This window comes from Carlito syrichta, unplaced genomic scaffold (genome assembly GCF_000164805.1).
Source record: "Carlito syrichta isolate Samal-C Ts95f unplaced genomic scaffold, Tarsius_syrichta-2.0.1 Scaffold289935, whole genome shotgun sequence".
Classification (NCBI taxonomy): Eukaryota; Metazoa; Chordata; class Mammalia; order Primates; family Tarsiidae; genus Carlito; species Carlito syrichta.
Window position 1 is genome coordinate 1,906 of NW_007234031.1, and position 21,296 is coordinate 23,201.

Genomic DNA, 21,296 nt, shown 5'->3' on the forward strand with positions numbered 1-21,296 from the left:
GACCTTGTCTCTACAATAAATGTAAAAAATTAACTAGGCATAGTGGTACATGCCTGTGGTTCCAGCTACTTGGAAGGTTGGGACAGAAAGATCACCCGAGCTCAGCAAGTCAAGGCCGCAGTGGCCATGAATGTACCACTGCACTCCAGCCTGGGTGACAGAGTGAGACACTGACTCCAAAAAAAAAAAGATTTTTTTCCCCAAGTCTTCCATAGCCAATCTCTGCTGCCATCTCCACTTTCCTCGTCTCATCATGACTCGGTAATTCTCTCTCTCTCCCCTTCTCTGTCTCCTTTCTCTCTCTCCCCCTCTCCTTCTCCCTCTTTCTCATTCCCTCTCCCTTCTTCCTCTCTCTATGCCTCTATCCTTCCCCTGCACACACTACCTTATCTCAATATCTCCCCACCTCCACTTTTACCCAGGATGTCTTCTTGACCTACAGCACTGTTCCACAGGATGCTCCCCCACCAGACTGGGAGACCCTGGAAAAGAGGTTCTTGGCTGGGTCCTTCCCAGGTCTCCAGAGCACAGAAAGCTGCTGTGAACACAATCAGGCAGTGGAAGAGCAGTGTGCAAGCATTTGCTGAATGAAGACTGGATGGATGGATGAAGCAGATGTTCTGGGCAAGCGATGAATGACTTTTACCTCCAGGTGCCCTTTATGAGTCCCTGGACTGGATAGTAGGACAGGACTTAGGGTGCAGAAGAGCAAACATTCAGAAAGAGAAGAAGTTTGAAAATATTGTATTTCAGGGAGAAAAGAAGGGAGTGGAGGGGAAGTTCATTTACTGAACATGTGCGATGTGGCATCATTGGCCCTCACATCTTGCCACCAATTCTCTCAGCAGCCCAGATCTTTCTGCCCTAAAAGCCTACAACCTTTCCCCTGTTAGCCAGGCTGGGTACCAAACCCGGTCTCTGTCTATGTTCTTATTCCCACTAAGCAATAGTGGGCAGAACTGACCAAAACAACTTTCCCTCTCCCCACTTGGCGGAGTAGAACCCGTGAGAGGACTCAGGAAGAGACCTTGAGGCCCTGCACTCACCATTCAATCTCTGGTCTCACAGTTGCTCAGGAGGATTTGCATCTTTTGCCGACAGCACTCTTGGTATTCTGGGTGCTTTGAAAGGTGGTACAGGACCCAGGAGAGGCCACTCGCCATGGTGGCATGGCCTGAGGAACAGCAGGTAGGTGTGAGTCTCTGGGTTGCTTCACACCAGGCATCCACACATTGAGGTTTCATGGGGGAACGAGAGGAGAAGGAAGATGAACAGAATAGAGTGATCCAAGATGGAGAGACCCCTGTCCACACTGTAGTCCACACTGGGACCCTCATCTTCAAACATGAAGGTGTTTAAAGAAGTTCAAACATGTCCTCATCTGACAACTCTTTCCCATCTTCATCCTGGAGAGATGGCATGGCCCCTCAGATCACACTAGCTCTAAGGTTCCTGAGTCTAACCTGGGACAATGTCTGAAGATCCATCCACCTTCCAGAAGCCCAAGCCCACCCTACACTCCTAGATCTCTTTTAGTCGCCACTTCCAGAGCCCCCACCCCATGGACTTCCTTCCAGGCTTCCTTGCCTCCTATTTTGTCCCTGGTGGAATGAATCAATCATCCATGAAGATTTTCATGTTCCTACATAATGAGAGCTTTCTGAGAAAAAGTTACTGGCAGCTTGGGTTCCTGATTAATTAGACTGCAGTTTTCCTTGGAAGTTAGAGATTGGGTATTGCTCTGAAAATATTTGCTCACATTCTGAAGTGGTAAATCTAGAATCTTATCCTAAAGACTTTCGGGTTGTAAGTTTATAGACTTTGGCATCTCACTGAAGAGTAGTTTGTGCTCAAAAACAAAGTGTCTCTCTCTCTCTCTCTCTCTCTCTCTCTCTCTCTCTCTCTCTCTCTCCCCACTCCCTCTCCTTCTTCCTCTCTCTCTTTCCCCCCTCCTACCCCCAGATGGAAGAAGTGGGAAATATGCCAGTTGTCCTATGTAAGTGCCAGGACTCACAATGTGGGGCCCCTCTCCTATAGTGTAAACCTTACTGCACTTATAGGCAAAAACATTGCCTTGCCCTCAGAAGAATTTGATCTGGAAATGGAAAGCCAGTGCTACAATCCTTCTCTGAATGCTATTATTTCTGTGACTTGTAAATGGGCTTCTCTGACCCAGATTTTTTTTTTAATTCAGAGTTTCATTCTGCCACCCAGCTGGAGTGTGATGGCACGCTCACAGCTACCTCAGCCTTGACCTGTTGGGCTCAGACGATCCTACCACATCAGCCTTCCAAGTAGCCACCATGCCTGGCTAACTTTTTGAGTTATTGTAGAGATGAGATCTTGCCAAGTCGCCCAGGCTGGTCTTGAACCTCTGGGCTCAGGCAATCCTCTCACCTCTGCCTCCCAAATTGCTGGGATTATAGGCATATGCCACTATGCCTGACCTGATCCAGATGTTTAACGCATCTGTCAGAATAGATATAGACATAGAGAAAGACATCAACATAGAGAAAGACATCAGCACAGACAAAGACACAAATACACAAACACATACACATAGACACAGGGTCAGGCTCAGGGAAAAAAAATCATCCATGAAGATTTTCATGTTCCTGCATAATGAGAGTTTTCTGAGAAAAAGTTACTGGCAACTTGAGTTCCACGTTAATTAAACTGCAATTTTCCTGGGAAGTTAGAGATTGAGTATTGCTCTGAAAATATTTATTCACATTTTGGAGTGGTAAATCTGGAATCTTATCCTGAAGACTTTTGGATTGTAAGCTAACAGACTTTGGCATCTCACTGAAGAGGAAACAGAGGTAGACATAGCATTGACATAGACAAAGACAAAAGCCAGTTGTCCTATGTAAGCCAGACACAAAGACATAGACAGACACAGAAGAAGACAGACATAGACACACACAAATATACACAAAGATGTGGACATGGACAAAGATATATACATAGGAAAGACAAAAATATAGATACACACCCAGGCAAAGACATAAACATAGGCATAGATATAGTTGTGGATGTCTGGAAAAATGTGATAGACTAATTTATTAACTTGTAAATCAAGGAAAATCTAGACTCTATAGTTTCAGACTTAGTAATCCCCTACGAGGGGTGTTCCACAGAGTCATCTCTAAAACTTATGTCTGACCTGATTTCCATGGCACCCCAGTGTCCTCTGAATCAAATCCAAGTTCTGTGTGACATTTGGCATCAAACTGCATTCTACCTCTTGAATTCAGATCCCAGAGAAGCCTACCTTGCTCAGCAGAAGTACATCAATGAAATCCAAAGTCTTGGACTTGGTCTCAGCCTTAAGAAAATCATCAATACCCTGGCTAGTGAGGGTGTGGTGCCACTCCTGGATGATGGCATCTGTGAAGTCATGTACCAGGTCACAGGTCCTGCAGAAGCGCTGCCCATCATGGGTGAGATAATATAGGAAGTCCAAGTGTAAGAGGATCTGCTGGTGTCTTCTTGCCACAAAAGCACTGAGCTCCAAGATGGCAGTAATATATTCACTGGACTTTCTGCAGGATGATGAAATAAGGAAAGGAACAACTTAACACACCTAAAACCCGAGGAGGACCTCCCACCAGGAAACTGAGTATCCAGAAGCAGATGACCCAACAGATACACAGTGGGGATCAGCCATAAGACTTGCCTCTTCCAAACCATCTTCTCTCCCTACCTCCCATCTCTGTGAGCTGGCTCTATGCCCCTAGGCACCCAGAGTATGACTTGAACATCATGCCCCTCTTCTCTCTCTCCCACCCAGTATCTAGTCCTGGAAATTTCCCCTTCCTGAAACTGTCCACAAAACTCAGATATTATCCTCATCCAAGAGGTCCATGGTGTAGCCCCACTGTAGCCTTCCTGCATTCAACATGAACTCCACTTAGTGTCTATATGACAGTCAGTCCTCCACAGAACTTGGTTCTGACCATGCCCATCAGCTCAAACTCCTTCAGTGGCTTTCTGGAAATTTCATGATAAAGTTCATACCAGTCCTTCAAAGAATAACTATGACACAACTCCTCTCACCCTGATCTACCCCCTTGGGTCCATATTTCAAGTGCCCAGACCCTAGGCAAGGACTCACTCCTGACAATTGCTGTCAGAGCTGAAGATGCATTACTGCAGACTGTCCAAGGCATGAGGCTGATGTGTTCAAACATGTCCAGATGGGCACTGCCCTCTGAGACCAGGCGCTGCCACTTGGCCTGTCCAGAGAAGGAGAGAGCTGGATCTGGGCCCTTGCTCTCTTGAGCCCCTACCCAATCCCAACCACCAGGATGGGTTTCCTGGAACCATCATCTTCATTTTCTCTTCAGGAACCCATCCCCAGAAAGGAGCAGTTTGGGTGGGAGTGGGAGCTGTTACTATTAGAAGATGAAGACCCAAAGCCTTTGAGTCAGGAGACCTGGATACAAATTCAAGTTTTGCCTCCTATGGTCTATGTGCTTTTGGTCAACTCATTACCCTCCCCTAGGTCCCACCTGTCAAACCTTCAGTAATAGTTGAGATGACCTGCTTGGTGCCAAATAAACTAGGTTAGAGCCCTGGCTCCTCCACTACTAGCTCGCTTATTAGCTGGGTGAACTAGGGTAAGTTCCTTAATATCTCTGGCCCTTAGGCTCATCATCTATAAGGGGGCAGAAATAATGTCTCCTTCATACATGGTTCAACAATTAAGTGCACAAATTCATCCTAGAAAAGTGCTACCCATACCTCAGTACTGAATATCACTATGGTCACATTTGAAGGACTCCCCTTGGGAAGTTATGCACTGATGCCAGTGTCTAGTCCCCCTGCCAAAGTAATTTTGGAACTCTTTTTCTGGAATGACTATCAGAGCCCTCGTCTTATTACCCTGGATGTCATGAATTTCATCAAATGTCTTCCTTTCAATATTTCCTGTATCTTTGGGTAAAGAAAAAAGTCGTTGGGGGTCAGATCAGGTAAGTAGGGAGGGTGTTCCAATACAGTTATTTGTACAGAGCTGCCAACGTAAGTGCACAGTGGCAGGTTTGTGAACTCAATTGTCAGGTCTCAACACATAACGACTTTCCAGAAAGAGAGTTCCAAAATTGCTTTGATGGGTAGACTAGGTGCTGGTGTTGATGCATAGCTTCCCAGGGGGAGTACTTCGAAGGTGACTGTAGTGATATTCAGCAATGAGGTATGTAGCACTTTTTTTAGGATGGTTCATGAACCTAATTGTCAGAGCTTGTGGAGTTGTTAAAATAAATTAGACAATATATACTTGTACCATTGAATTGGCACGCAACATTGTTTCTGCTACATAGTGAGTTTTCAATAAATGGTGGCTTTCCTCATCTTTCTTGTTTTCAAAAATATTCCTATGTTGGGAGAGGCAGTCCTACACTGACCTTGAGTATGCCTTTTGGGCATGCCAAGAATGCAAGACCTCGGTGTTCTTAACTCGGGTCATTTCTCAAACTTCTGTTTACAGAGAATAGACTTGATGAATAAGGTAATGACTCCCCTGGATACACATCAGGCTTGCTTCTGCCTGCTATAAGAGCAGATTCCCTATGCTCCTCCCTGTAACACAATGTACTACATCAGCAGGCATCTATAGAAGCCGCCTGGGTTGCCCTCATGAAATTTAGATGACTACAAACCAGCAAGAAGCGCATGCTGCTTGCTGTACCATGAGTAATCAACTGCCCTTTGTCTCTGACCCAGGAGTCTCGTGTCTTCTGGAAGACTTCAAGAAACAGTAACAAGCTAACTTATCAGTTTGCAAGTAAGAAAAAAAAATCCTAGACTTTACAAAGCCCTGTCCCGCAATTGTTCCTTTCTCCCTAGGTCTACATCTTTGCAATGTGATTTTTCAGCAACTTCCATTAAGAGATGGGGCCTATTTTATACTCCTCCCAATTGATTCTATGCTTGACTTTTGACTTTCTGTCTTTTTTTTTCTACTTGCTTTTTTTTCTTTTTTCTCATGGGTCTACACATTTGTTTTTCTACACAAGATATTTAGCTCTGTACATGCAAGACCTCAAAAAATTTGGTAACTAACTCATAACTGTTCCTTTCCATGGAAATCTTTAGTAAAAGAGACTTTGATTTTCTTTTTTTTTTTTTTTTTGAGTTGGAGTCTCACTCTGTCACCCAGACTGGAGTGCAGTGGCCACTCCTGGCCACCACAGCCTCGACCTACTGGGCTCCAGCGATTCTTCCACCTTAGCCTTCCAAGTAGCTGGAACTACAGGCGTGTGCTACCACGCCCGGCTAATTTTTGATTTATTGTAGAGATGAGGTCTCACCAAGTTGCCCAGGTGGGTCATGAACCCGCGGGGTCAGGCAACCCACTCACCTCAGTCTCCCAAAGTGCGGGATTACAGGCTGAGCCACCGAGCCCGGCTAGACTTTGATTTTCTATGGGCAAATATCATGTGGCAAAAATGATGAGGTAATGACTATAAGAGACCTCAGCCTCAAGAGGCATGGCAGCCTCCTCTCAATCCCTTAGTACCCCATCTCTGCTATATAAACATTACAGGGTACCTTCTGGGGGAAGAGAATCACAGGATGGAAAGTCCAGTATTCCCAGCTGAGGCCATCCTACATCAGCCTGAAGCCAACCAAACTCTACACATGTGAGAGAATGGAGCCAGGGTTAGCAAAGCTGTCTGCCTGACCCACAGCAGCTCATACACCATTGAGTGATCTCATCCATGTTAAGAAGAACCAGCCACCCATCCCACAGACTTATTAAAAATAGTTAACCCTTTAAACTGCTTTAAACCAATGAGTTTTGAAGTGATTAGTTACTCAGCAATAGCTGCTATACAATCTTTATAATCATGCTTGAGTTTGCAGAGCTTTTGTGAGAGAAACATGGAAATTGGCACCTTCTGAGCATGTGCCATTACATCATATAAATCATATATTAGATAAGGATTATTATATCCCCATTGTATGAGGAAACCAAGGCTCTGAGAAGAAACACAATGGTCCCAAACCCACCCAGAAAAGCCAAAATTCTAGACTAGGTGTGTCTGTGATTCCTCCATCCCCAAAGCTCAAGCTAGGACTCTAGGTCCAAGAAACTCACATGCATGATGTTCATGCTGTAGTTGAAAATCTGCACATAGGGCTTCAGGATGTTGAAATGGAAGGTGGGTGTCAGCATCCGATGGTGGCGGCTCCACTTGTCACCAGCACTCAGCAGGAGCCCATCCCCTAATAGGGCAGCCATGGGCAGTGGGCAAGGGCATCACTTTCCCTTGGCTCCAAAAGGTTGTCCCCAACCCCCTTCACCTGCAGTTACTCACCCAGCCAGGGCTTCAGGAAGCTGTAGAAGATCACATCCTTGGGTGCAATGGCAGCTGACACAAATGAGACCATCAGGGGCCACAGAGAGGGGCAGGGGTGGGACTTTGGGTGTGTAGAGTGGAAGCTCCCAGTCAGAATTTACACTTCCCACCTTTAAGCCCAGCATAGCAGGAATCAGAGGAAGGGCAGGAGAAGGATAAATGGGGTATCCAAGGGGGACCAGACAAGGATACAGCAGCACAGTAGAGCAACAACATGCCTTAACATGGCATAGAATGCCCCTGCACACCACAACATGACTTTTATATGGCCCAACATGTTTTGTAACACCTATGCACAACTGAACTCTCTACAAAAACCTTTAGAGGGACCTAGGAAATTTATCTGCCCCAGCACTCTCTAATATCCACTTATATGAACCTGGGACAGGGGACATGATCCTGACTGTGTTAACATGCCCTTACATAGTCACAAAATACATGACAACCTCTAGCAAGACAGTATACTTTAACATGCACATGAGACAAGCTGACATCACTACAGTGTGCCCCAAAAGATGGGTTTCGGATAGGATTTAAATATGGTCCCTTTAATGTTCCAGGTGTGAACCACACTGTTCCTTGGGCATGACCCAAATGTACCTTAAGATCTGCCTCAGACAAGATTCAAATAATGTCTCAGACATTTCATGAAAGGACACGGGGGCCCAGATCTCAGACGAGCCCCAAACACGGCCCAGCAGTAGAAAAAAGACTATCTCAAACAAACAACATTTCAGACAAGAACCAGAAAGACTCCTACATGTCCCAAATGTCCTTGGCCTCAGCTGAATCCCAGACATGACTACCTCCATATGATCCCAGGTGTAAACATATACTCGATGCAACCAGGTATAACATATTCCAGGTGTTATCAGGACTCGGGTGTAAATATACACATGACAAGACATGGTCTTCCAGCAGACGTTACACAAACATACCCCAAACATGAGTGGATAAGACCAGGGGTCAGACCGGTGGAAATCTAGGGAAGACAGAGGCAGCCACATCTCCCCCATGGCCCCTCCTGTCTGCACTCAGGTTGCCCCACTAGCTGGGGACAGCACAGAGATCTCAGCAGCAGGCCAGGGAAGGCCGGTGCAGTGTCTACCTGGAGTAAAGAGCACAGGCTTGATGTAGTTGGGGTGGAAGATGCAGATGATTGCTTGCCAGGGCCCCATCCACCAGCAGCATATGTACTTTAAGGTGCTCACCAGGCCCTGTGTATATAGGAGACCTTCCTCCAAGCTCTGTATCTGGAGAACACACAGGACCAAATTCATGCTCTTTCAGGCTACCGACAAGAAGGGTCTGCAGGGAAGAGACCCAGACCTGAACCCTGGGAACTCTGAGCAGCATTTCGCTATCCTCTCTGTGCTGAGCCTCCTCCTGGGCTCCCTCCCCACAGCTTTGATCCACAACGCTCCAGGTCCTTCAATTACAGACACAGAATAAATCTCTTGCCATCTGGATCCCAAACACCATGTCTCCTTGGTTTCTCCTTCATCTCATTTTCCAGACGATGAGACTGAGGCTCTGAACAATAAAATCATCTGCCCAGAGTCCCCCAGATAGTAAGTGACATGACTGGGATCAAAGTCAGTTCTATCTGAATCCACAATGCTATGATCTCAACCGCAGAACTGCTTTGTGCCCTCAAAACTGGGAGCCAAGTGCCTGCCAAGGCTGGGCAGTCAAAGTCACATTCATTGGGTGAAAAAGATGTCCTGTGGCCCAGACTAGGACAATTAAAGTAAATCATGGGCCATTCAATGGGAACTGAGATTCTGGGGTTCATTGATGACACCTTGAGGAAAAGGCTGCTTCGAAAAGTGCCAGGCACAATGATGCACACCTGTAATCCCAGCACATTGGGAGGTTGAGGTGTGAGGATTACTTTAACCCAGAAGCTTGAAACCAGCCTGGGCAACATAGTGAGACCCCATATCTACAAAAAAATTAGCTGGATATGGTGGTGTGTGCCTATAGTCCCATCTGCACAGGAGTCTGAGGCAGAGGATCAGTCAGGAGGCTGAGGCTGTGGTAAGCTGTGTTCATGCCACTGCACTCCATTCTGGGCAACAGAGCAAAACCACAACTCAAAAGAAAAGAAAAGTGATGCAGAAAAAGGTAAAACCAAGAGAGGGAGACCATTTCCTTAAGACGCTGTGTAGACCCGGACTGCCCATGCCTAAAGGCCACTCACTCTGTCTAGACTTTAAAGTCAATAGATTCCTTTTCTTTATTTAGACCGATGGGGTTGAGTTTCTGCCACTCACAACTGAAAGAAACATCAGCAGCCACTGATAGCTGGGATCTGCCCAGAGCCATTCAGCATTTGGAGGTCAGCATCATGGTCTCTGTGTGATGCCACCCCTTCTTCTGCTCAGCCTGGCCTTTCCAAGGATGGAAAAGGCAGAGGGCAAGGGAAGGGCACCAGGCTGGCCTGGGTTCTGAAGCAGGAGAGCAATGAACTTGGGGTGTAAGAGGCACAGGATGGAGTAGAGGGAAAAGACCCACACCAGAGATGGACGTCACATAAATAGCAGCCCAGATCCTCCACCAGCCACAAATTCTTCTGTTGCTGTGGGTGTGGGGATGGACAAGGTTGATGCCAGACCTGGCAGGGGTCCTTAAATACTAACGATGCCCACTGCATCACTCTGTACCCCCACTTTAAAAATTCCTACTCATCATTCCAGACCCCACTCCAGCAACCCCCTCCTCCAGGAAGCCTTCTAGCCTGCCCCAGCAGAGACCTTGTTCTCCTCTGGGCTGTCATGCCCCAACTCCCTCTGGCCCATTTTTGACCCCACAAAGTTGGGATGTCTCTTTCCAGATCCATCTCCTCAAGCTTGGGGGTTCCCACAACCCATGGCCTTGAATTGAGACCTTTTGGAGCAAGAGTGGTACCCAGATCACCAGGGTAGAATGGGGCAGATGCCAGTGGGAGGAGGATATAAGTAGAAGTTAATGAAAACATGAAGAGAAGAGGAAGGTGGCTGAGAGAGAAGGGGGAAGGAGGGGCCAGGGTACTGTGGGGGCCACACAGAAGCCCACAGATTTCAGATGTGCCACAGCACCCACCACCAGGTGTTTCAGATGGGTATCTGAGGTGTTGGTGACAGATCTGATGATGTCAGGGTGGCATAGACCGATGATGGGGGAGATGGGACCCATCCAGGTCATAACACCTTAAGGATAGGTAGCCACCAGCAGAGTAATGACCCTCATGCCCACATCTGTGGGGTCAACCTACAAGCAAGTCAGTGTAATCACCTCCTTGAGATAATTAATTTTAGGTGTCAACTTGACTGGGCTAAAGGATGCCCAGATGGCTGATCCAATAATATTTTGGGGTATGTCTGTGAGAGTGTTTTAGATTAGATTAGCATTTGAATCTGTAGTAAAATGAGCAAGGAAGATCCACCCTCCACAATGTAAGCAGATAACTTCCAATCCACGGATGAAAAGAAAAGGCAGAGGAAAGGGCGGGCTTGATAGCTCAAGCCTGTAATCCCAGCACTTTGGGAGGCAGAGGTGGGCAGATTGCCTGAGCCCCCAGGAGTTCAAGACCAACCAGAGTAATACAGCAAAGCCTCATCCGTACAAAAATCAGAAAATTAGCCGGGCATGCTGGTGCGTGCCTGTAGTCCCAGCTACTAGGGATACTGAGGTGGAAAAATTGCCTGAGCCCAGAAAGTTGAGGTTGCCATGAGTCATGATCATTGTGATCATGCCACTGCACTCCAGCCTGGGTGACAGAGTGAGATCCCGACTCAAAAAAACAAAAGCAAAAGACAGAAGAAAGAAAAATTCACTCTCTTCTGGAGCTGGGACATCCATCTTCTCCTGCCCAGACACATTACAACTCCAGATTCTCAGGCTTCTGGACTCAGACTGAATTACATACCAGCATCCCTGACTCTCCAGTTTGCAGATGGCACTTCTTGGAACTTCTTAGTATCCATCAACATCTGAGTCAGTTCCCTCTTCTCTCTTCTCTCTCTCTCTCTCTCTCTCTCTCTCTCTCTCTCTCTCTCTCTCTCCCCCCGCCCCCCGCCTCTCTCACTCTCACTCGCACTCTCGCTCTCTCACTTTGGCTTACATACAAATAAATAAACATGTGTATCTTTTTCCTGCTTCTTCTTTCTTGGGGGCATCTTCAAGTCCTAAAGATACATGCCAAGGCAGACGGAGAAGACATGCTGTCTGCTCACAGGGAGGCCCATCTTGGCTCAATAGAAATGATTTTTTTGTCCTGGGAGTGTTTCAGCCCAAGGAGAGTCCATATGAGGTGGGCTACTCATGGGTGAGTCAGGACATGTCCTTAGGGCTGGACCCCACATCCTCTCCTGTCCTGGCTGGTCCTCACTGACTCCAGTTCCTCCTGGGAACAAGGGTCAGCACTCTGGGAAACTTTCAATCTCAGCAGACCTCAGGGAGTAGAGGTGACTCTAACTGTCCCTCAGGATGGCGTCTCTCACCTGTGAGCACCTTCTGCATGCCAGGCCCTGTTCTAGTGCATCCTGTGCACCCACCCACTGCATCTATGGATATGTCCCTCAGTGCTGCCATTTTCACATGAACAGACCGAGAACACATCACCCAAAAAGGAAAACAGGTCTAACTCTGAGGGTAAGATCTGGGGGTGGGGAAGTCAATGAGACTTCTAAAGGGGAAGTGAGTGGACAGCTTTTATCCAGGCTGGGCAATAGGATCTATTGGGACATCCTTGTGGAGAGGAACAAGATAAGAGGAAGGATCTTCTGAAGAAGGAGGTGGTGGGAGACTGCCCACAATGGTCTTCTGGCCCAGATGTGCCCTGCAACAAGAAATGGGCCAGGCAGGGTACAGACCCAAGATGGTGGGCTGAAGAGGCCTCAGTTCCAGTGGCGGAGAAAGTGGGGACACTAGGGGCTCCTCACTATGTGTAGCTCATTCTGGAAACCTCACGAAAGTGCACCAATGTGGGAAGATAGGTAGGACAAGGATTCAAAGCAGGCCAGAAATGAGAGAACAAGAAGAGGAGAAAGGCTTGGGATGGCACAGGAGAGAGGTGAGTGAGTGAGTAGAGGAATGAGTGAATGAGTAGAAGAATGAATGAGTGAAGGAATGAGTGAATAGAAGAATAAGTGGGCCTCCTTCCAGTTTCTCTGTTGTCCCAGGCCCCAGCCTACCCCCACTCCAGGTCTTGGGACCCCTTTACCACCCTTCGAGTAGTCCTTCTACCCTGATACCCCAGACCTATCCTGCTGCCACTCACGAGGCCCAGGTGACCCAAGAACCAGCTCCATTTTGGGGGCTGCAGGAAACACCAAAGGCAATGGCAGTTGTCATAGAAGGCATAGGCCCAGGTCAGGCGGTGCGCCAAGAGCCAGGAGAAACCGACCAGCAGCAGGAGCTGCTAAGGGGACACTGCCACTGGCCCAAGACCCAGCCAGGACAGGCTCAGGTGAGACAACCTGCAGGGCAACGGGATGGAAGGTGAGTTCCTGAGTCCAAGGAAAGGGACAAGGGAGCTCAGGGAAAATGGAAAGGGACAGGGCCAGCAAGGCACTGGGGGCAGGGCAGGGAGGGCTCAGGGATGGGTGAACAAGAGCTGAGAGCTAAGGTTCCGAAAGACTCAGTCAAAACCAGCAGCCAACTGGCCTCCAGCAACCCCTGAAGCACAAGAAAGTGAAAGAGAGAGGCTGATTAGAGTCCAGATAGGCCCTACCTGATTTCTGGGAGGTTTCCAGGGGCTCAGTTACCAGAAAACTACCTGTTCAGGAGCCTGACACCACCCCTGCCTTGGGTAGTGTTCCCCCATCCTAGGTGAGGACTCTCCAATCCCATCACCCCCCAGCCTGTCACCTTCTGAAGGAAGAGTTTGTCCCACACAGTCTCTTCTCTTCTTCTGCTGGGAGGTCTTTGCCCCTGACCCCTGACCTAGGGGAGGCTGTGAAAGGCTGGGCTGGACTGGGCCAACCAATCCCTACAGGTCTGGCTGCCTTTCCTGTGCCTAGGCAACTGGCTAAACCTAGGGTGGAACCTGTTGCCTGCACAGGAACCAGTTCAGGATGATACAGCACAGATCCTTTATCCTCGGATTTCAGCCCCTCCCATGTGGGTTGGAGAGTAAGTGAAGAATGATCCAAGGTGACTCTGAGCCCCAAAGTTTATAGCCACTATGCCCTTCCAAGGCCAGGGTACAGCAGGTAAAAGCATGAAGTTGAGAGCTCAAGTGCTAGGCAAGCAGAGCCAGGCATGCCTTGTCCCTAAGTGTGGGCCAGGAGGATGTTGTGAACCATTTCTCAGTGCAGAATTATGAAATTTAGAGACAGAGGACTCTGGCCCCCACTGCACAACCTGGCAGGTGTTCAAGACCTGCCCCCAGGCAGCCCAGGACCCTGTTGGAGACATGACTGCCTGAAGCAGGAACAAAGAATCCGGCTTCCCTAGGGATTACCTGGGTCAGATTCTAAGGATAAAGAGCTCAGCTGGAAGATCAACCCTGGAGGCTGGTCTCAGTGAAAGGGGACCGAGGGGGAGGCATGGTGGGTAAGGCTGAACGTGACCGTGAGCAGGCGGGGTCCAGGCAGGGGTGGTCAGAGCCCAGAAACCCTAAGTGGATTCCTAATTCTGCCTCATCCTTGCTCTGACTGTTGGCAGCCTTCTGGGCTCAGACCTCCCATCTTGGAAATGGAATGCTGGGTAAGGTCCTTAGAGGGGGACAGAAGTGGACTTCACAAAAGAGTGATCCCCAAAAAGAGGGAGTGAAGGAAAGGGGCTGGCAACTAGTCTTTGGGCTGCTGTGTGCCAATCTCTATTCTGTACAAAAGACTGTATGAAAAGAACTTCTACTGTGTGCCAATACTCTAAATAAAGGATGCCTATTGTGTGCCAGACTCACTTTATAAAGTGTACCTACTGTGAGCCAGGTGCTCTACATAAACCTGGAATACTCAATGCCTCATATTCTATATAAAGTGTGCCTACCGTGTGCCAGGCGCTCTACATAAAGAATACCTATGGAGTGTCACCTGCTCTGCCTAAATCGTGCTTTCTAGGCTGGGTACAGTGACTCACACCTATAATCCCAGCACTTTGGGAGGCCAAGACCAGAGGGCTGCCTGTGCCCACAGGTTTGAGACCAGCCTGTGCAACTTGGTGAGACCTCATCTCTATAATAAATTTTTTAAAAATAGCTGGGTGTGGTGGCACATGCCTGTAGTTCCAGCTACTTGGAAGGCTGAGGCAGAAGGATTGCCTGAGACCAGCAGGTTGAGGTTGCAGTGGCCATGAGTAGCGTGCTACTGCACTCCAGCCTGGGCAACAGAGTGAGACTCTAACTCAAAAAAAAAAAATGCCTACTGAGTGTCTCCTGGTCTACTTAAGGAATGCCTATTAAGTACCAGGTGCTCTACATAAACAGTGCCTAATGAGTGCCACCAGCTCTAATGAGTGTCACCTGCTCTAATTGAAGTGTACCCACTGAGTGTCCCCTGCTCTACATAGATAGTGACTACTGTGTCCTCTGCTCTAATTGAAGTGTACCTACTGAGTGTCACCAGCTCTACAAAGATAGTGCTTACTGAGTGTCACCTGCTGTAATTGAAGTGTACCTACTGTCACCTACTCTACATAGATAGTGCCTGAGTGTCACCTGCTGTAATTGAAGTGTACCTACTGAATGTCACCTACTCTACATAAATAGTGCTTACTGAGTCTCACCTGCTCTAATTGACATGTACCTACTGAGTGTCACCCGCTCTACATAGATAGTGCCTACTAAATGTCACCTGCTCTAGTTGAAGGGTACCTACTGAGTGTCACCTGTTCTATATAGATAGTGCCTACTGAGTTTGCCTACTCTACATAAAGAGTACCTACTGAGTGCCACCTGCACTACAAAGAGTGCCTACTCTGTCCTTCCTGCTCTACATAAACAGTGGCTACTGATGTCACCTACTCTACTTAAAGGCAACCTACTGATGACACCTGCTCCTCATAGAGTCCCTAATGAGGCTGGAATCCCTCTAGAGCCACTTGCTCTAGATAAAATGTGCCTACACATTGCTGTCTGCTCTGCATAGAGTGCCTACTGTGTGTCACATGGTCTACAGAAAACATGTCTCCTATATGCCGCCTGCTGTATGTAAAGAGTGCCTATGGGTCACCTGCTCTACAAAGAGCCCCCTACTGAGTAATGTAATTATTTTTATTTTTGAGTTGAAGTCTCACTCTGTTGCCCAGACTGGAGTGCAGTGGCATGCTCCTGGCCACCACAGCCTTGACCTGCTGGGCTCCAGTGATCCTTCCGCCTCAGCCTTCCAAGTCGCTGAAACTGCAGGCATGAGCTACCACTCCAGGCTAATTTTTTTTTTATTTATTGTAGAGAAGAGGTCTCGCCATGTTGCCCAGGTGGGTCTTGAACCCATGGGCTCAGGCAATCCACTCGCCTCAGCCTCCCAAAGTGCTGGAATTACAGGCTGAGCCACCGAGCCTGGCCATAAATGTAATTTTAACATGAGTGAGGCTGTCCACAGACAAGAGGAAGGAGAAGGTCAGAGTCTGAGACCATGCTGGAGACAGGCAGTGTTGTGGCAGTCCTCCAGGCCTGGATCTGGATCCAGCTCTGCTACTTCCTGGCTGTGTGATCTCAGGCAAATCTCTGGATCTGTCTGCACCTCATGTTCCTCCTCTATAGGGGTCACATGGTGGATGGAATGGCTGGTGGAGGTAACTGAATGTAGCAGGAGCAGGGAGTTTACAGCTGGGCCCAGGGAGGTGAACTGACCATTTGGGGGTACTGCATCATCCTGACAGAAAGTGACTAATTACATATACTATTTGCCTAAATATACTAGGAAATGATGCACAAAAAATAAAAGTGCTTACCTTTATAAAGATGAAAAAAATTGAGAAAGATCAAGGGCATATGTAGGACTAATTTTTTTTAACTGTGCATGTTTTTATGTGAGTAAATGTGTATTCTTTCTTTTCTTTTCTTTTTTTTTTTTTAGAATTCGAGTCTCACTCTGTCGCCCAGACAGGAGTACAGTGGCACGCTCCCAGCCACCGCAGCCTCAACCTGCTGGGCTCCAGCAATCCTTCCGTCTCAGCCTTCCAAGTAGCTGGAACTACAGGTGCGTGCTATCACACCCAGCTAATTTCTTATTTATTGTAGAGACGAGGTCTTGCCAAGTTGCCCAGGCGGGTCTCGAAGCCACCGGCTCAGGCAATCCACTCACCTCGGCCTCCCAAAGTGCTGGGATTATAGGCTGAGCCACAGAGCCTGGCCAAGTAAATGTGTTTTCTGTCCAAATATTGCATTTAAAACTTAGGCGCCACCTGTCAAAGAGTCTCATCCACTAAGTGGTTCCTAGGACTGAGACTCACTGTGAAAATCACTTTCTGATATGCCTATGGCTGAGACTCACTGTGAAAAATCACTTTCTTTGTTGGGCAAGGCATAACTTCTGAAGTGAAACTGACCAAATGTACTTCTCCACTCACTCCCTGAGTGAACTTGAGCAATTGAGTTAACCTTTCCAATTCATAAGACCAGTGTGAGGATGAAATCAGTGTCTACCTAGGGGAGCTGAAATGTCACATTCTCCTTTCTCAGCAGTGTTTTCCTGTTAATGGGATCAAAAAAGTCCATGTCTGTGGAGTTTCAGGCCATACCTGTTCTATGGAAGATATATAACTACATCCATATCTTTCACAAATATGTGTGAATCTATTGATAGAAAATTTAAATATTTACCCCAAAAATGATTTGAAGAAGAGCAACTCAACATGCATGAAGAGAATTCTTGCAAAGTGAGAGAAAACCATTAAATTATTTTATAACATAATGCCATTAAAAAAACAGGGTGGCAAACATTGCTAATACCATAAAATAATATTTCATAAGATGACTTATTGTCATGAAAAACATTTTATAGCATGCTATTATGCAAAGAGCCCAGATTAGCAAAACACACGTATGATAAAATAGCATTTTTTGTTGGAGTAAAACTCACCATTTGAGCCATTTTAAAATGAACACTTTAGTAGCATTTAATATAGTCACAAGGTTGTGCAACCTTCACTACTATCTATTCCAAAACATTTTTATTATCTAGGGTTGGGCATAGTGGCCATCTCAAGAGCTAGCCCTGTCCCCATCAGCAGTTATCTACCATTCCCTCCTCCCCACAGCTCCTGGCAACTACCAATCTGCTTTCTGTCTCTATGGGTTTGCCTATTTTGGATATTTCATATAAATAATATCATATGCTCTGTGATCTTTTGTATCTGACTTATCTCATGGTATAATGTATTCAAGGCTCATCCATATTAGAGTGTCAGCACTTCATTTCTTCTTATGGCTTAATAATATTCCATTGTATGGACAGACCACATTTTGTTTATCTGTTCATCTGTAATGAATATTTGAACTATTCCCACCTTTTGGCAGCTGTGAATAGGCTACTATGAGTATTCATTTACAAGCTTTCTTGCTTAAAGAGGTGTTTTATGGTATAGTGGGATATGGTCATATGATAAGTCTGTGTTTCACTTTTTCTTTTTTGTCAGAGTCTCACTCTATTGCCCAGGCTGGAGTGCAGTGGCAAGATCACAGTTCACTGCAGCTTGGACCTCCTGGACTCAAGTGACCCTTCCACCTCAGCTTTCCAAGCAGCCAGAACTACAGGTGTGTGCCACCACATCTGGCATTTTGTTGTTGTTGTTGTTATTGTTTGTAGATAGGAGGTCTTGCCATGTTGCCCAAGCTGATCTGGGCTCAGGCAATCCTCTCTCCTCCACCTCCCCAAGTGCTGGGGTTCCAAGTGTGAGCCACTGCACCCAGCTCTATGTTTCACTTTTGATGAACCACCAAACTGTTGTCCACAGCAGCTTCACTATTTTGCATTCCCACTCGGAATGGATGAGGGTTCAATTACTCCACATTCTCACCAGCACTTAGTATAGTCTTTTCTTTAGATTCTAGCCATCTTAATTCTAATTGTTATCTAGATATCATATGCCTAGGGCTGAGGCTCCCTTTGTGTCTTTTAGCCAGGCCTGGTGGCGCACACCTGTAACTCTGTCTGCTTGGAAGACTGAGGGGAAAGGATCGCCTGAGGCCAGATGGCATGACATTGTGCTTTTGGTTTGAATCTTTCCAATGACTAGTAATGTTGAGTACCTTTCTCTGAGTTTATTAGCCAGAAAATAGCAATTTTATACAGAAATTTACATGTAAATGTAATACATGCAGTTGCAAATAAACATTTTCATAAGTAAAAAAATTATGTATAAAAGAAAAACTGGAAGTATTTGTGAGAGAATATTATTATTGTTATTTTGAAATTTTGAGATTATAGATGGCTTTTACTTTATGCTTTGACTAGCTTGCAATTTCCTTATGAATATGCATGATTTATGAAGTTTTTAAAAATTAAATAAGAACCCTAAAGGCAAAGAAAAGCAAATGTGACTTTCAGCTTAGAATATATTCAATGTCTGTTCATTTCATTTTGCAATGCTCCACTCTTATTTTACAGTCGGGACTCCCCCAAGGCCCCCAACCTTTGATCCCCGAAAGGCGCTCAGTCCTTGGATTCTGCGCCGCGCGAACGCCCCCTAGAGTCAGACGGGAAGAATGCCATTGTCTACTGTGCTTGGTGCTGAAGAGAGCGATCTCGTTCTCTCTCCCTCACGCCAACCCCTTCCTCCCCTACTTTCTCTCCCTCCCCCCTTCCCCTACTCTTGAAAACCCACGCCATCTGCACTTCCTGAAACACCTAGATAAGAATAAAATCCGGTTCGTGCCTCTCAAGGAAAATGTGTTTTCAATTCTAAGTTTCGGGTCAACTTTTCAGCAAAGGACATTGTAATTTATCGGATATATCTGTGGATATTTTGAACTTACTGAATATTATAATGAGTTTTCTTCAATAGTAGGCAGCCACGCTCCCCAAAATATTAAATCTATCTCTTCTGATTTAAAAAAAATTTAAATTTTCAAATGTGATGGAAAAGGGAGAGAGAGGAAAGGAACTCTTGTGGGCTACTGACACAACATATTTGACTCGATTCTGTTGTAGATATAAACGTGTTCAGTCTTCATAACAGTCCCATATGGTGGATGTGATTAAATAGTAAATAAACTGAGGGCTAAAGAGATAAACCATTTCCCCCAAGCCAATCTGCAAGTAAATAGAAGACTGGGATTCTGACATTTGTAATACAATTCCAAGTTGATATAGATTATCTTAGTCCACGTGGGCTTCTACAATGAAATACCTTAGACTGGGAAATTTATAAACAACAGAAATGCATTGTTCACACTGGAGGCTGGGAAATTCAAGATCAAGGTGCCAGCAGGTTTCAAATCTGATGAGGGCCTATTTTGCGTAGATTGATCCTTCTCTGTGTCCTCCCATAATGGGTGAGATGAACAAGCTCCCTTGGGTCTAATATGGCACTAAATCCACTGATAAAGGCAGAGCCTTCATGATTTAATTAACTCCCAAAGGCCCAACCTTTTAATACCATCACATTGCAAACAAGTTTCAACATAGGAATTTGGGAGGGACACAAACACTCAGACCATAGCAAGGATCCAGAGTCATCTGACCCCAACTGCTCTAGCTTTCTTATCCATCCTCCCTAAAGAGAGTTCCTTCCTATCCTCATGGTCCAAGATGGGGCTCTAGCTACCTTGCAAACATCAGGAAGGAGGGGGAGGAAGCCTGAATAGAGAGAGGGTCACGGCATTCTCTTTTTTAAAATCATTATTATTTTAAAGTTGTGGGGTACAATTCAAGGTTAGATATACAAATTGTGTAGGTAAAATTTGGGCCTCACTTTGGTTCCCATTTTTCCTCTCAGCATTCTCTTAAGGAAGGTTACCAGAAGTACCACAAAATCTCTGACTTCTCCAGATAGGACAAAATACAGTCACTTAACCAATCCAGCCTCAAAACAGTTTTCAATATGACTTGTGTTTCAGGCTGCCATGCACTTAGCTAAATATTAGAATTCATAAACTGGCAAAAATGGATCTTAGAATACACAATTATAAATAGTTCTTTCTGGAGCTCTGGGAGAACTGGTAAGCGTGGGGACCCTGTGGTCAGCCAGAGAGGCAGTCAGGGTCAGAGTCCTGGGCTCCAAGACACCACCCACCTTGGATCCCAGAATTTTCCCAGGCACTCCCTGCTGTCTCTCAGTGACATTCAGGCAGAGGCAACAGCACAGTTTTATTTCTGGGATTCTGCAAAAGTAGGTGGGGGGGTCTGGTAGGTCCCAGAACTGATAATGATGAGTCACTGTGGACCTCCATTCAGTGGCTCCATTTGCAGCTAAAGTCCGTCCTCCATGCACAGGACCGTCTCCAACTTCCTGTGGGGCTCCATGTCATCGGGCAGGATGTAGGAGCGCAGCAGCGTGAGCGCCAGGACCACCTTCATCTCAGTCATGGCGAATGCCTGCCCGATGCAGCTCCTGGTGGCGATGGGCATTGGGGGAAGGAGGGGCCTGTAACTGCACCCAGGACCTGGATACTGGCCCCATTTGGCTTGTAACCCGACCCGGGACTCCCACCCTCACCCAGATTAGCTTGAGGGGCAGAAAAGGGGGCTACTCATGCCTGGGACTCCCGTGTGGGCATGCATGTCCCCTGAGCCTGGGCAAGACTCCAACCCTGAACTCAGATACCAGCAGACATTAGGGGTGGGGGTGTCTGAGAATACATAGCCTCTTTGCCTAGGATCTTATTTAAATCCCAACCCTCCTGAAACACTAAGCCCAACAAGTCTCCCAACAGGGAGGCCAAGATCTGTACCACCCTCACCCCACTCATGCCTCAGAGAGCCCTTAGCCTCACCTGGAACGGGTCCAGAGTGGAATATAAGCCAGAAGGGACCTCTTCTGAGGGTTTTCTGGGTCAAA

The 21,296-nt window shown here is 46.7% G+C and overlaps 1 pseudogene; it reads right to left on the minus strand.

The window, feature by feature from the left end:
• Nucleotides 1-1,049: 1,049 nt before the first annotated feature.
• LOC103256542 lies at nucleotides 1,050-20,866 on the minus strand (annotated as a pseudogene).
• Between the last annotated feature and the right edge of the window lie 430 nt (nucleotides 20,867-21,296).